Source organism: Megalobrama amblycephala, linkage group LG20, assembly GCF_018812025.1.
Source record: "Megalobrama amblycephala isolate DHTTF-2021 linkage group LG20, ASM1881202v1, whole genome shotgun sequence".
NCBI lineage: Eukaryota > Metazoa > Chordata > Actinopteri > Cypriniformes > Xenocyprididae > Megalobrama > Megalobrama amblycephala.
The window spans coordinates 31,937,819-31,949,555 of NC_063063.1; the positions used below are offsets into that span (position 1 = coordinate 31,937,819).

The following is an 11,737-nucleotide window of genomic DNA, read 5'->3' on the forward strand; positions in this document are numbered from 1 at the left end:
AAAACGTAACTACATGCCATAATTTAAAGAGGACCTATAATGCCCCTTTCTCAAGATGTAATATAAGTTTCTCCAGAATGTGTCTGTGAAGTTTCAGCTCAAAATCCCCCACAGATCATTTATTAGAGCTTGTCAAATATTTGGGTGTGAGCAAAAACACGCCGTTTTTGTGTGTGTCCCTTTAAATGCAAATGAGCTGCTGTTCCCCGCCCCCTTTCCAGAAGAGGGTGGAGCTTTAACAGCTCAACAACAACAAAGCTGGAGAATCTCACGCAGCCAAAATGACGACGGTGTTCAGCCTTACATTGTTCAAACCGGAGTCGACACTGATGGAGAGACTCAGGAAGAAGTTACAACTTTTAGGCGTTTCTGAACGGTTAGTGGATAAATTGATGTAGTTGCTGTGGAGTTGATTCAACTCATCCACTAGCATGTGCCGTCATGTTCATCTTTTGTGTTGAATTGACCCTCGTTTGTGAAGCAGTCCGGCGTAAAATGACGGCATGACAACAACACTCTACTACAACAACTCTTCCTCTTCTCTAAAGCAGCCCAACATGGCCCCGCCCCCTTTTTTTGCACGTTCTCGGGGGGCGGGGTTTATGTAAATTTTAGGTTTAGTGATGTCACCAACCCGGGAAGAAGCTCGTTGTAGTCCCTACCAGTCGTTAAAAAGCGATTTTTGAGCGAACTTTGATTCGAAAGATCATGAAAATCATTTGGTTGCAGTATTTTTAAAGTACTTAATTCCCAACGCAAAAGACACAACTTAAGAGACAAACCCAGCTCATGAAACTCTGCGACGCGAGTCAGACGTGACCACTAACTCTGGCTCATTTCAACAGCCCACTCTTATGAGTCAGTATTTATTCCAGATAATGACAGACACGCACCGAACAGGTCTGCTGTCATCCAGATGACTTCATGTTTGGTTCCTCTCCAGCATCGGCGGTTGGCAATGTGATCTCACTTACAAAACTCAAAGCCACGTTCAACGTCTTTTTCTTCCAAAATTAGCTCACTGATGTTATGCAACTCTGTATTATTTGCAGCATATTAAAAGTAAACTAGAAACAGCACAAGGCGTTTTACTTCTGTAATGTGATGCAAATCTGAAGTGAAATAAGTTTCTGTGATATTCTGGTCTGTAAATATGCCTCATTTCCCTCTTTCAGTTTAAGTCAATTACACAGTTTAAGGAATCATGCATGTCTGCTGCACAAATCAGGTTTAATACTTAAAGGATTAGTTTACTATTTCAAATTTCCTGATAATTTACTCACCCCCATGTCATCCAGGATGTTTATGTCTTTCTTTCTTCAGTTGGAAAGAAAACGTTTTTTTATTGGATTGTTCTCCATATAGTGGACTTCACTGGGGTTCAACGGGTTGAAGGTCCAAATGTCAGTTTCAGTGCAGCTTCAAAGAGCTCTACATGATCCCAGACGAGGAATAAGAGTCTTATCTAGAGAAACCATCACTCATTTTCTAAAATAAATAAAAATTATATGCTTTTTAACCACAAATGCTTGTCTTGCACTGGTCCATGCATGACGTAATCATGTTGGAAAGGTCACACGTGACGTAGGTGGAAGTACCGCAGTAGGGCGAAAAACTAATTTTCTCTTCCATGTTCAAAATCATCTGACATCGTTGTTTTACCTTTTTTGTAAAGGCCGTTTGAGTTAGTCTTTGAATGTTCGCTTTGTAAACACTGGATCGGTACTTCCGTGACCTTTCCAACATGATTACGTCATGCGTTGCGGAAGAGCAGTGCAAGATGAGCATTTGTGGTTAAAAAGCATATAAATTTTTATTTTTTATTAGAAAATGGCCGATGGTTTCTCTAGATAAGACTCTTATTCCTCGTCTGGGATCATGTAGAGCTCTTTGAAGCTGAGATTTGGACCTTCAACCCGTTAAACCCCAGTGAAGTCCACTATATGGAGAAAAATCCTGGAATGTTTTCCTCAAAAACCTTCATTTCTTTTCGACTGAAGAAAGAAAGACATGAACATCTTGGATGACATGTGGGTGAGTAAATTATCAGGAAATTTTAATTCTGAAGTGAACTAATCCTCTAGGAGGTTTATTCAAATCACTAACCCTGAACATGCACAATACAGTAATAGTAATGTTTGCCTCAGCAATCAAGCGCAGGATTCATGTTCGGACGAATCAGCAGCAGCAGCGGATGATGTCAGATCAGATTCAAAGCACATTCCTCTGTTTTTTTCCACTCACTCTCTGTCTGTTTCCTCACAAAAGAGAGCAGTATGTTCTACTAGTATGAGCTGCTCAGCTAAAATAGAAACTGCCTGGCAGTGACACTACAGACATTCCAGCCATTTGTGCTTAACACTCTGAGGTCTAAAAACGCGCCGGCGCGTTTTGCAGGTTTTTTTTCACATTGCAGCAAAACAGACTTAAAATACTCCGTCATTTTTTGTCATAGAAACATAAGTAATACACAAATGAAACATAGAATATCTCCTTTTATTTGTATACACTCAGAGTAAAAACAAAATGTTGTGCTTTTTGTAAAATAAAGAAAACACATGATGCGTGACTCTCACTCCCTCTGACGAAGTCAATCTGATAGTTCACACAAAATGAAGTGTAACTTAGTGAATACTAATCACAAAAAATTCATACTTATGTCTAACAAAACGTTGAAATGTCAGGTTTTAAATCGTGCAAGTCAAATCGAAAACAAACATTCTGTGTTTATGTAATCTGTATGAAAAGAGAGCCATGTCAGAAGTCCGTGATTCAGCTCATTACCCACTAATGCGGCCACACCCACGGAGCCAGCGCTATTCACAGGCAAATTCAGAGACAACACATGCATTCATCATCTCAATCGTGTATTTATTGCCTTGAAAATTGTTTATCTGGATGAAAAAGCCATGGTTAGCGATCTCTGGAAGACATGCAGTAAATTCCTGTTTGTTTTCTTCTATTGATAAGTTTTAAGTGAGTTTTTGTTTCTTTAGCGCCCTCCGGCTGTAGTATGAATTGGTAAACACCATTCATGGAATATCGTCTTCTTCTTAGGTGAATTTGTGGACTAAAATGCACAGAGCGCCCTCCGGCTGCAGTATGAATTGCAAACACCAGCGCTCATAGTAATAACAATGAATATTAAATAAAAAATAACTCCTCTGTATAGAAAATTGACATAAACATATGAGAATCCTATATTTCTCCAAATGTGCATGCTTTTAAACTAAAAGCCTATATTCAGACTCTTTGCATCACAGAAATACATTATATTTTAAAGTATAATATAAACCATTATTTTATATTGTAATAAAATTTTTCTGTATGTTTCATATACCATGATGAGCTTGAGACATCACAGAAGTTTTTTTTCACAGCCTACCTGACTGAAATGCCTATTAATATGCAAGTTTTTCAGGTCATTACTATTCAATTCTTTTGTCTTCACAGGTGAGAATGAGCCATTATTCATGGAGATTCACGCCTCCTCGCATACCGTGTTTCTTGGCAAAAAGTGTCTTAAAAAACTAAATCAGTATATTGTTATAAATGAAAGAGTAGTCAACATATTTTTACATAATTTTGAAGCAAAAACTTGTCTACAACTTCAATACCCAAAAGTTTGTGAACACAGATTTAATATACTTTTATTGGCCTTATATCAGTGACTTAAGTTTTTTGTTTTTTCAGTAACCACGCATAAACGTTATCCTTCAAAAACACAAACATGTACAACATGTTCCTCACATATTATGGTAGCCTAGTTTGTGCTGATAAGTGTAATGACACTTGTGTCATTAATATGTTTATGAACACGAAAAAAGCACAAATTCAGGGCATCAAAACTTCTCCAGGCCCCAAATCAGCCTCAGACTCCAGAGGGTTAACACACACACACACACACACACACACACACACACACACACACACACACACACACACACACAAATGCTGCTGTCAGGTTACACCTTTCCCTTTAGACAGGTAAGAACAGGTTTAGTCACAAATCCTACACTCTAAAAAAATGCTGGGTTAAAAACAACCCAAGTTGGGTTGCAAATGGACAATCCCAGCGATTGGGTTAAATGTTTGCCCAACCTGCTGGGTAGTTTTATTTAACTCAACTATCATTTAAAAGTTACTGTATTGTTTGCTTAAAATGAACCCAAAATATGTTGAAAACTTGCGCTCACGTACATCTCTCATCGACAATAATTGCATTATAAATCACAACACGTTTCAGAAGATAAAAAAGGCTTTTATTCTGGAAAAAATATGGTAAATTAAATGCATTAAAACAAACAAGTATAAATGCAGTTCATATGACTTATTTCTGCTATATTCCAAGTCAACAGGCCAAAATTTTAAATATTTCTTCCATGAAATTTGACGCAGCTTATGAACCTCGCTCGCACTAATGTTCAATTCAAACATGACGATTTCACAAGAAAACACCATTTCAGTCTTTCTACTTCAACAGTTTCACAGCTAATTCAATGTATTACTTGACTTTTTTTTATCTTTGGTGTACAAACAAAGCAATCGCATGACTCAAAATATAGTGAATGATTCATATGAACTACTTTCATGGTGCTTTTTTCCGTCATTCTTGAAACTCCACAGCCTCATTCCTCATTATGACAATTAAAACATCCTCTTTTGTGTTCCACTGAAGAAGGAAAGTCATTTTGAGAGGGAGTAAATGATAAAATTTTCACTTCTGGGTCAACTAGGCCTCAAGGATCTCTTAATACACCAAACAACCACAGGTTTTGAGAAGCACTCAGGCTGATACATCACTCATTGATGAAGTCACTTCCTTTAACCCTCATTACAACACTTCAGCATTCACAACTCCTTTACAGCCGCTGATGAAAGAGTTCATGGAGAGATCTGAACGCTGAATGTGAGGAAGCTCTGCTCGCCGCCGCTGACAATCTGCTCGGGTTCGGCTAACAGACGCTTCTTTGTACCCGCGTCTCAATGCTCTATAGAGTTTAAGAGCTCTTGTGCTCAACTCGATTAAATAAGACAATCATCCACAATCATCTTATTTGAAAACCGAGTTGAGTTATCACAGCACTGAATACCAGCAAAATAGAGTAAGAGAGTAAAAAGAGGCTAGTGAAAACTCTTGGAAAATTGCAGAAATGTCACTTCAAATTAAATTAGTGCTATGCATTCAATAAAAAAACATGCATAAACTACAATATACCGAATAAATCCCTCAATCCGCAACTGACTTTGCCTCAGCAGAGGCTGTGATTGGATAACTGGATTCACCAGCGGACCAGTCGCATCGCAGCATCAGGTTTGGTGATTCTGAAACGCCCGAGTCAAAGTCTGTCGGTTTAACTCGTCTCACACGATTGTGCTCCCAAACACCAGCATCCGAACTTAAGATCACATGACGCAACTCATTTATGATGGAGGAAAAAAACAACAAAAAAAAGCAGTGCGATTGCAGCAACTTCCATTTTAATTACTGATATTTTGCACCAATTTTCTAGGAAGTGATGATTTAGTTTTCTTGAACACATGAGATGCTTTATTCAATATCCAATTTTTTGCATACGTTAAATTTGCAACTTTGGATGCGAACAGTAAGTTGGGTTGTGTTGATGCAATCATATATTGAACATTTATTGATTAGGGATGTCGAAAAATTCAAATTTTCAAAATCAACCAATGAATGAATGACTTTTTGACTAAAAAGTCAATGTTTGTAGTGGGACGCTAAAAAACAGCATGCAATGCGATATAAGACGCTACGTTAATAGGGATGAACTCCTGTTATGCCTCTTTCACAAGATGTAATATAAGTCCCCAGAATGTGTCTGTGGAGTTTCAGCTCAAAATCCCCCACAGATCATTTATTATAGCTTGTCAAATTTGCCTCTATTTGTGAGCAAAAACACACCGTTTTTGTGTGTGTCCCTTTAAATGCAAATGAGCTGCTGCTCCCGCCCCCTTTCCAGAAGAGGGCGGAGCTTTAACAGCTCAACAACAACAAAGCTGGAGAATCTCACGCAGCCAAAATGACGACAGTGTTCAGTCTTACATTGTTCAAACCGGAGTCGACACTGATGGAGAGACTCAGGAAGAAGTTACAACTTTTAGACGTTTCTGAATGGTTAGTGGATAAATTGATGTAGTTGCTGTGGAGTTGATTCAACTCATCCACTAGATCATGTTCATCTTTTGTGTTGAACTGACCCTCATTTGTGAAGCAATCCGGCGTAAAATGACGGCATTTACTACAACAACTCTTCCTCTTCTCTAAAGCAGCCCAACATGGCCCCGCCCCCTTTGTTGAGTGTTCTCAGGGGCGGGGTTTATGTAAATTGAGGTTTGTGATGTCACCAACCCAGGAAGAAGCTCGTTGTAGTCCTTAAAAAGCGATTTCAGTAAAAGAAAATATCTCCTTTGCATTGAACTTTGAGTGTCGTAACTTTGCAGATGTTGTTTATGCTCAAACAGCAACATTACACACTAACTAAAGTTAAAAAAGTGAAATCATAATCAAGGACCCCTCTAAATATAGATTAATCTTTGTTAAACTGTGTTTTGTTGTTTGATTAGCATCAATGATAGCACTTTAAAACTGAATGCACGGATCCAATATAATATCTTTCTCAAGAAATCAGTATTGAAGTACTTCAAGTGTGCTTTAAGTAATAAACTGAAAGAAAAGTTGCATTTTTTGCTAATCTGAAAAAAAAAACATAATATGATTCAAACTGTGAGTTTTATGATCCATTGAACCACTAAGCATAAGACAATCAATCCTGACCCTAATCCAACCATTTCACTCTCTACAGGGTTTATAAACCCTTTTAATTAACCTCATAAACCACAGCCAAATCCTCACTAACTTTCCGTCCACAAAAGCAATAAAATATCTGGCACGCAAACAACCCAACAACACTCCATGTGATTGATATTTCAACTAAATTCTGCATGAATGAAGCTCTGCAGACACCAAGTTTCCAAGGCTGACGTTCCTCCTGAAGGGTTATTTAGGAACACATTATCTCAGCGTGTAATTAAACTGCTTTCCCCGGCAACAGGCTGATGATAAACGTTCCCTTCTGTGTGCACCGGGTGAATGAGAGAGACATATATCTGCTGTAACCACTGCAAACAACAATCAACTTCACAGTCCTTCCTGAGGAATTAGTGAATAAAACCCTTCTTTTCTCTCAGTCCGTCTCTCTTACCAGAACATCTGCTGGAACATTATAATCCAGAGACAAAGCCAAAGCTTCCGGACGTGCCGAGTTTCCTCGTCCAGAGCGCACCATCCCCCTCCATCCATTAGTTTGAGGACATGATCTGAAGAAACCCACAGGGGAAACTTCCTCAGATCATTTCAAAGACAATTTGGAGAGAGTAAAGATTTCCCAAATGTCCCATCTGATGATGATATTTTGAACATTCAGTAAGTAATCGCTTAATTTTGGATGTCTTGAAACTATTACTTAGAAACTCTCTTAGAAAATAAGACTTTGATTAATGCAAATTGTCCCGGAGAAAATCGGTAAAGTCTTACATGTTTGAGCCAATCAGACTGCTTCACAAACAAGGGTCTTTTCAAGGTTAATTCTGAAACACACAAAGCTGAACGCTGCTACTGACACTTTCTGACATTTTCAGTGCGTGAGATTGCCCTGTTTTGTTGTTGCCACCGGTGTGCCAGAGCATGAGCTCTTGAAGCTCCGCCCTCAGCTTGAAAGGGGGCCGGGAGCAGCAGCTCATTTGCATTTAAAGGGACACACACAAAAACTGCTCATTTTTGCTCACACCCAAAAAGTGTGAATTTTAACATGCTATAAAAAATGATCTGTGGGTATTTTGAACTTAAACTTCACAGACACAGGCTGGGGACACCAGAGACTTATATTACATCTTAGGACACAAAAGGTCCCCTTTAAGTGTTCATTTTATTGCACTTTTTCTATTTGTGTTTATAGATTTCAATTATAATACATACCGTATCTTCAAAAAAAAAATCTCAACTTCAGCAGCTTTACATACAGCAAACGTTACAGTTTAATTCCTATTTATATTATGAAGGTTTTTACAGAGGGATTTGTTTATATATCATTTGCCTGATTTTATACAAGTTATTCCTAAAAACATGACAAATCTTTTTTTTCTGGCTGTTGACAGTATTTTCTGATTTAAAAAGAGATCTTAAAAAAAACTGAAATGAAACAGGAAAACAAAATGAAACAGGAATTATGAACCTTAAATGTTTGCGGCAATCATTTTGTGCTGGACTGCTTCACAAATGAGGGTATTTTCAAGGTTAATTCTGAAACACACAAAGCTGAACGCTGCTACTGACACTTTCTGACATTTTCAGTGCGTGAGATTGTCCTGTTTTGTTGTTGCCACCGGTGTGCCAGAGCATGAGCTCTTGAAGCTCCGCCCTCAGCTTGAAAGGGGGCCGGGAGCAGCAGCTCATTTGCATTTAAAGGGACACACACAAAAACTGCTCATTTTTGCTCACACCCAAAAAGTGTGAATTTTAACATGCTACAAAAAATATCTGTGGGGTATTTTGAGCTGAAACTTAACAAACACAGGCTGGGGACACCAGAGACTTATATTACATCTTAGGGCACAAAAGGTCCCCTTTAAATGTTCATTTTATTGCACTTTATCTATTTGTGTTTTTAGATTTCAATTATAATACATACCGTATCTTCAAAAAAAATAATCTCCACTTCAGCAGCTTTACAAACAGCAAACGTTACAGTTTAATTCCTATTTATATTATGAAGGTTTTTACAGAGGGTTTTGTTTATATATCATTTGCCTGATTTTATACAAGTTATTCCTAAAAACATGACAAATCTTTTTTTTCTGGCTGTTGACAGTATTTTCTGATTTAAAAAGAGATCTTAAAAAAAACTGAAATGAAACAGGAAAACAAAATGAAACAGGAATTATGAACCTTATATGTTTGCGGCAATCATTTTGTGCTGGACTGCTTCACAAATGAGGGTATTTTCAAGGTTAATTCTGAAACACACAAAGCTGAACGCCAGCACTGACAATTTCTGACATTTTCAGTGCGTGAGATTGTACTGTTTTGTTGTTTCCACTGGTATGCCAGAGCATGAGCTCTTGAAGCTCCGCCCTCAGCTTGAAAGGGGGCCGGGAGCAGCAGCTCATTTGCATGTAAAGGGACACACACAAAAACTGCTCATTTTTGCTCACACCCAAAAAGTGTGAATTTTAACATGCTATAAAAAATATCTGTGGGGTATTTTGAGCTGAAACTTAAACACAGGCTGGGGACACCAGAGACTTATATTACATCTTAGGACACAAAAGGTCCCCTTTAAATGTTCATTTTATTGCACTTTTTCTATTTGTGTTTATAGATTTCAATTATAATACATACTGTATCTTCAAAAAAAAAATCTCCACTTCAGCAGCTTTACAAACAGCAAACGTTACAGTTTAATTCCTATTTATATTATGAAGGTTTTTACAGAGGGATTTTTAGATTTCAATTATAATACATACCGTTCTTCAAAGAAAAAAAAAATCTCCACTTGACAGCATTTTCAGTGCGTGAGTTGTAATTCCAGAGCATTTTATATTATCATTTGAAGGGACAGCTTTTTTGCTCACACCAAAAAGTGTGAATTTTAACATGCTATAAAAAATATCTGTGGGGTATTTTGAGCTGAAACTTAACAAACACAGGCTGGGGACACCAGAGACTTATATTACATCTTAGGGCACAAAGGTCCCCTTTAAATGTTCATTTTATTGCACTTTATCTATTTGTGTTTTTAGATTCAATATAATACATACTGTATCTTCAAAGAAAAAAAAATCTCCACTTCAGCAGCTTTACAAACAGCAAACGTTACAGTTTAATTCCTATTTATATTATGAAGGTTTTACAGAGGGGTTTGTTTATATATCATTTGCCTGATTTTTTATACAAGTTATTCATAAAAACATGACAAATCTTTTTTTTTCTGGCTGTTGATAGTATTTTCTGATTTAAAATGAGATCTTAAAAAAAACTCTAATATGTTGACAAAATGAAACAGGAATTATGAACCTTATATGTTTGCGCCAATCATTTTGTGCCGGACTGCTTCACAAACGGGGGTATTTTCAAGGTTAATTCTGAAACACACAAAAGCTGAACGCTGCTACTGACAGTTTCTGACATTTTCAGTGCGTGAGATTGCCCTGTTTTGTTGTTGCCACCGGTGTGCCAGAGCATGAGCTCTTGAAGCTCCGCCCTCAGCTTGAAAGGGGGCCGGGAGCAGCAGCTCATTTGCATTTAAAGGGACACACACAAAAACTGCTCATTTTTGCTCACACCCAAAAAGTGTGAATTTTAACATGCTATAAAAAATATCTGTGGGGTATTTTGAGCTGAAACTTAAACACAGGCTGGGGAAACCAAAGACTTATTTTGCATTTTTTACATCTTAGGGCATAAAAGGTCCTATTTGTGTCTGTAGATTTAAATTATAATACATATCTTCAAAAAAAAAAAAAAAAATTCAGAAATCTCTGCTTCAGCAGCTTTACATACACCAAACGTTTAATTCATATTTATATTATGAAGGTTTTTACAGAGGGGATTGTTTATACAAGGAATTGTATAAACAATTCTGTCCTGGAAATGTATGCAAAATTGTGCATATTTAATTCAATTTTTCAAAAGAAAACTTTTATGAAAAAATGTATGCAAATTTATATGCAATTCTTAATGTAATCAAACAACTGGGTAAGTATGATGATATCGATTAGTTTTACCATATTCACCTGTAGTGTCTTTACAATTAGCTGATGATTTACACGAGTCGTGCGGTAGATGTGATACTGAGCTGATGCTGTGAAAGATCATATTTCGGTCTAAAGCAACTTCCTGCAAAAGCCCTCTAGGAAACAAATCAAACCTAAGATCTGCGCTGAGATTAAACAGCTGATCTTTCATCTGAAAGTCCATGCCTTTAAGTCTGGAACAAGTGCAAATGGAAAGGAAATAAATACAACTCCTATCTCCCATTCTTTCATCCACAAGAAATCTCCTAAAATAAGAAGCAAAGGAGTTCATGACCTTCTGCAGCAGCAGTATTGCCTAATAAAGCCGTATTTCTCTCAGTTCTGATAACAAACGCTTCTCTTGTAGTGATGGGTGGAGGCTTTCATCTGTGTGGTCTTGAAAAATGTTCACCCCACGTCTGACCCTTCTGCCTCAAGACGGAGATCCTAAATAAAACACAGAGCCGCTCCTGCGAACTCCTCACATTCCCAACACTGACCGCAAAATATGAGTGGAAGCATTCTTACAAAACACTAGAAAACAGCAACGTGAAAGCACCATTTTCAGGCATCCTAAACTAGGAAAATGCTGGGTGAAAAACAACCCAAGTTGGGTTGAAAATGTACAAACCCAGCGGTTGGGTTAAATGTTTGACCCAACCTGCTGGGTAATTTTATTTAACTCAACTAGTGTTTAAAAATGATTGTATTGCTTGTTTAAAATGAACTCAAAATATGTCCAAGGAAAAAATTACATGAATCAGCAAGTATGAAGAGTCTCTCTGCGGTCTAAACTGGAGAGACATGATGAATAATTCACTAGTTCATTCAAGATCAAAACAATTTCTATCATCAAGCGCTCTGAGCTCTTATATGCCAAGCAGACTGTCCCTTCCCAAATGTAGAAAGTCCAAAAGCCCAGCAA

General features: G+C 37.5%; 1 protein-coding gene across 2 annotated transcripts in view; it reads right to left on the minus strand.

The window, feature by feature from the left end:
- Window positions 1-11,737, minus strand: part of vclb (vinculin b) — a 41,511-nt gene that overhangs the window by 26,012 nt on the left and 3,762 nt on the right. The window lies entirely within an intron of this gene.